This window comes from Cebus imitator, unplaced genomic scaffold (assembly GCF_001604975.1).
Source record: "Cebus imitator isolate Cc_AM_T3 unplaced genomic scaffold, Cebus_imitator-1.0 Scaffold306, whole genome shotgun sequence".
Taxonomy (NCBI): domain Eukaryota; kingdom Metazoa; phylum Chordata; class Mammalia; order Primates; family Cebidae; genus Cebus; species Cebus imitator.
This window is the reverse complement of record NW_016107621.1, coordinates 672367-677605: the sequence shown is the minus strand read 5'-3', so window position 1 is coordinate 677605 and position 5239 is coordinate 672367. Positions and strand designations below refer to the sequence as shown.

The following is a 5239-nucleotide window of genomic DNA, read 5'->3' as shown; positions in this document are numbered from 1 at the left end:
GGGGAGGCAGGGGTGTGTCAGGGGAGGCGGGGGTGTGCTGGGAGGGAATGCGCTGGGAGGGGCTGTGCTGGCCCTGCACAGCTTGTGGGGAAGGTGGGGGTGAGCATGTGGGATGACAGCCTTGGCCCCAGGAGTCAATGGAGGGTGAGAAAGTGAGGCTGGAGTACAGGGGAGACGGGGTTGGGAGGTAATGGAGAAGCCAGTGTCACCAAAGTCACTAGATAGACAGATGTATCTGGAGAGAGGAGGTCATCTGAGGGGCAGAGGTGGGAGGCAAGGACCCCTGGATGGCTAGGAGGGTAGTCTCTGAAGTCAGACAGCCTTGATTTGACTCAAGTCTCTTAACATCTACTCATGTATGGGACCTCCAAGAAGCTCTCTGGACTCAGTTTCCTTCTCTGTAAAATGGGGACAAGAGGCAAGTACCTGCCTCATGAGGGTCCTATGAGGACAATTGAGACAATGAGGAACTTCCTGTCTGTCAGGTGGTGGACTTAGCAATCAGGAGCCGCCGTCACCCTCATCATCAGTATATATGGGGAGGGCAGGTGTTTGTGGTGGAACAGGTGGGGCACGTGTTACAAGCAGCTGCTACTCAGAAAACGATACCTGGACCAGGTGTTTCTGATGCTCACGGAAGTCAGAGAACCCCGGACTTGCAAGAGGCTGTGCGGTGCAGGGAGCAGGTGTGGGGTAGCTGGGAACAGGCACTACGTGTGTCTAACACTTGCTACACTACAGGTGTTATCATTGCACACGGAGGAAGGTGCTTACCCAGGAGAGAGCTCATCAAAGACACGTGCTAGGAAAGGGGACCAGAGTTTCTGGAGAGAAGCAGGCTGGGGACAGGTGTGAGAGATCTGAAGATGTGGTGGTGACAGGCTGCAGAAACAGGTAGCCAAGGTGAATGAGGCAGTGAGAGGGACACCGTGCATTCACGATGTTTGCAGAAGGTGCGAAGGGACTCAGGTCACATGGATGTCTGGGGGGAGTAAAGGAGAGAGGTGGCTGGAGTGTGAGGAAGCGGGTGCACGTCTATGGGACAGGGCCGTGTCCAGGCGAAGGTCCCCCCCTAGACCCAGCTGAAGAGATGTGAAGCAAAGAGAGGTGAAGTGGGGGTAGGCATGCGGGGTGTGGAAGCCTCGGTACCTGTTTGCTGAAGAAATGACTGAATGTGTTTCCAGGGCAGAGGATTCCCGGGATAAGCAGGTGAGGAATGGCAGGTGTCACCTTGTGTAGCAAAAATCAGAGAGGGAAGCATGGGGAATTAGGTATGTGGGGAAAGAAGAGACATGGATAGGCAGTACTGGAGGGGCAGGCGTGGGAAAACAGGTGTGCAGGCGAGGCACATACCTGCGGCCAAGGACAGATTCCCTGCCCCAAACGTGTGTATAGGTAAAGCGGTGTTGTGTAGAGTGAAAGGGAGAGAGTCCAGGAGAGGCAGAGACATCGAGAGAAGGAGTGAGACACAGGTGAGCAGGCAGTGGGCAGGTGGGACAGGGAAGCTCAGAGACAAGGGCTTAGAGGAAGGCTCTGAGGAGGGTACCAGTGTGCGGCCTGGTGATCACGTGGTGCTTGGGGTTAGGACGAAGGTGGGGAAGGTGCTTCTGTTGTCTGCCATGAGTAACCCAAAATGACAAGTAGGGGGGACTGCTGGAAGTCAGGGAGGGAATCAGGTACAGGAAGAGAGGGGTGTGGGCGGCAGGCGTGCTCTTAGGTGACCTGTGTGTGGCCAGCTCTTCTGGAAGGGCAGGTGTGGGGTGGATGAGGAGGTGCAGCAGTGTCACCAAGAAGGATGGGGGAAGGCCAGGAGGCTGGGGACTGGTGGGGGCGGGTCTTACCTGAAGACACGGGTCAGCAGGTTGCAGGTGTCAGTGCTTGTGTGCAAAGGAAGCAGCGTGAGTGTGAGCACGTGCAGTGAATCAGTACTGCCTGAGAGGAGGAAGAGGCGAAGCGATGTGAATGTATGAAAAACAGGTGAGTTTAGAGGTTTAGGGGACAGGTGGGATGGTTCATACACAGATAGGAAGAGGCCAGTGTGGCATGAAATGAGATCAGTGGCAGGCATTCCAGTGGGAAGGGCAGATTTTAGAGAACGGTGTTACCTGGAGGGGCAGGTAAGAGGGGACATATGTCCCCCGAGAGATCAGACATCTTAAGGGCAAGTTTGAGCAGGACAAGTGTTACCTGGAGGGGCAGGTAAGAGGAAATAGGTGTTACCTCCAGGACAATAGAAGGGAACAGGTATGGAAGACAGGTGGTGAGTGCAGGCAGGTATAAGGAGATAGATGGTACCTGGAAGTCCAGATGTGGGGAGCTGAAGGGGGAACACGGATGTGACAGGTGTTTTGATAGACAGGTGTGAGTGAATAGTTAGTTACCTGAGGCCACAGGTGCGTGCAGTGTGACTCTGCCAAATGGTCTGCCGCCTCGGGGGGTTTTGCTCGCTCCCCTCCCTGGGGAGCCAGTTCTGGCTCTTGGGTCCCTCCCATGGCTCTGGCCCTCCACGGGGCACACAGCTCTGGGCTGGGCGAGGCCCGGCCTGCCAGGCAGCCAGGGCTCCTGAGGCTGCTTGGCGATGCGGAGCGCGTCTGGGCCTCGGCGGGTCCAGCCGGGCGGGGGGGGGGGGGGGGGGGGGGGGGCCGTTTAGCCGTGATAGATCCGCGCGCCGCTTGTCTCTTAATCTCCGGAGCGACCGATCGATTCGCTATTTCCCTTTGTTGCCAGAAAATTCGATCCTGGGCCTGGAATTAGGTCCCCGGCTTAATCTGAGCGGAAACCAGCGAGGGGGAGACAGAGACAGAGATGCTGGGAGAGACAGAGATGGAGAGATAGTAAGAGACAGAGAGAGGCAGAGAGAGACACACACGGAGAGAGAAGCACAGAGATTTGGAGAGAGATAGTCTAAGAGTTGGACCCAAAGAGGAAGAGAAAGATGCTTCGAGAGACAGAGATAGACGGATTGGGAGAGTTAGAGGTGGACACAGAGATGCTGTGAGAGACGGAGACAGCGAGAAGAGACCCAGCCAGGGGAGGCATAACAGAAGTGGCCCAGCAGGGCCCTGCCACAGTGGTGGAATGACAGACAGAAGGTTGGTCCCAGAGGGCTCCTGGCCGCACAGAGGTCAGGGCCAGGCCTGTACTCCCTGCCTCAAAGTGTGCAGACCCCAAATGTCCTTCCCACAGACCCTGTGACCTCCCTCAATCCAAACATCCAGACCCCAGATATCCAGATCCAAATTAGCAGACCCTCAGCCTTGAACTCCAACTCCAAATCCAGATTTCTGCCTCCCCGCCCCAAGTCCAAACTCCTATGTGACTCCGGTCCCAGATAGCCACATCTCTCAGTCCTGACTCCCAGCCCCAGTCAGCTCCCAACCTCAGCTTCCGCCCCAAGTATCCAGTTTCTTGGCTCTGAGCCCCTAGGTCCCAAATATTCAAGCCCTCAGCCCTGACCTCTAAACCCCACTCAGAATCTAGCCCCAATATCCAGACTCCTCAGTCCCAAACATTCAAACCCATCTACAGGTCGGCCACCAACCCCCTTTCCCAAATTTTCAGTCCAGTCCCTCGCAGACCCCGTCTCCGAGGCTCTCGCTCGCTCTCGCTCGCTCTCCCTCGCCGCCCCCAAATCTCGCACCTCTGTCCCGAGGCCGCACCCCTAGCGCTACCCGCCTCCCACCTTCCCAGAGTTGGGCGCAGCCCCACCTGCCCCCCACTGCCAGGGCGGAAGACCCCATTCGCCAGCACCTCCTCGGGCTCGGAGGGCCCCGCTCCGCAGGTCTCCCGGGACCACCGTCGCGCCCGCGCCCGCCCCCGCCTCGGGCGGGAATCCCCGCCCCCTCCCTCTCCCCCTCCCCTCCCCGCCCGTGCGCCGGCCCGCGGCGCTCACTCACTTTCTGGGCTTTGCTCATCTGCTCCGGTCCGGGGAGAAGTGCTTAAAGTTCGGATCCCGCAGCCATGGCCCCCGCAGCGTCCTGGGGAGGGGGCACCAGGGCGAGGGGCGGGGTGGGGGGATATCCGGAGCCCCGGGGAGGCAGAGACCCAGAGGACGCGGAGAGGGAGTCTCTGAGACGCCGGGACGCGAGAGACTCAGAGACAGAGAGACAGCCAAGGACAGAGAGACTGGGGGACAAGCAGAGACAGGGAGGTGCAGAGAGGGAGAGAGACAGCGAGAAAGACGCGCAAAGAGCGGAGACGCAGAGAGCTGGGGCCGGAGCTCCGGGCGGGAGCGCAGCGCGGCGAGCGCGGCTGGGCGCGCGCCGGGGACCGCCGGGACGGCTGGGGGCGTGGGGCGGCCCTGCCTTCTGCGCCTCCTCCTCTTCCTCCTCTTCCTCCTCCTCCTCCCTCCGCTCCTCCTCCTCCGCGCGCCGCGCGCCTCCCGCCCTCGCGGCCGCCCGGCCGGGCTCGGCGCGCAGATATATGGAGGCGGCGGCGGCGGCGCGGGGGAGGGGGCGGGGGCGCGATCGATGGAATATAATTTTCCTCAAACTCGGAAAATAAAGTTCAGAGCTGATCAAATTTGAAAACAGATGTCGAATCGCGACTCTAAATAAGGTTCGATCCCGGGACTGAGGGAGTGGGGGTGGGGCGGGGGTGGGTGGAGAGACCCCCCCCTCCCCATCCCTTCCCCTCCGCCCCGCTCCTCCCCAGGAGGACGCGCGGACAAACGGACAGGCGCGAGGTGGAGGTGGGAACAACGTGGCCAGGACCCCTGCTGGACACGCAGACCTGGACCTGGACTGGAACACGGACCTGCACACACGCAGCCTGGCTAGGAGACACACGGACAGAGGGACACAGGGATACAGTAAGGCAGACACTGCACTCAGGGACACACAGCCCTACAGAGACACAGACTCAGACGCCCATACACAGACCGGCCATCTGTACACGAATCACACACATGCGTACCTTAATTCAGGAAGTGGAAACACACAACCCGTACACGGTCACATTCAGGCACACACAGAGAAACATACACACAAACAGCCTGCACACCACACCTTCCCCAACCCGCAGCCTCTCCCGATCCACCGACCCACAGACTGGACACACAGATACACAAGGATACACAGGGACACACACAGCCACACTCCACCCCCAACACACAGCCTGGACACACAAGCCCTCACTGACACGTGGATAGTCAGACACAGAACCCAGGGCTGGCAAACTGACACTCCCCTTCACACGCCCACAAGGTCACAGGCACACACTCACACACCTGCAGTGACAG

At 59.4% G+C, this 5239-nt stretch overlaps 1 protein-coding gene across 1 annotated transcript in view; it reads left to right on the top strand.

Moving 5' to 3' along the window:
• Positions 1–4529, top strand: part of ARHGEF1 (Rho guanine nucleotide exchange factor 1) — a 45043-nt gene extending 40514 nt beyond the window's left edge. The window contains exon 33 of the transcript XR_005196102.1: positions 2728–4529. The gene's annotated coding sequence lies outside the window, so the exon portion shown is untranslated. The remainder of the gene's footprint in view (positions 1–2727) is intronic.
• Positions 4530–5239: the final 710 nt, after the last annotated feature.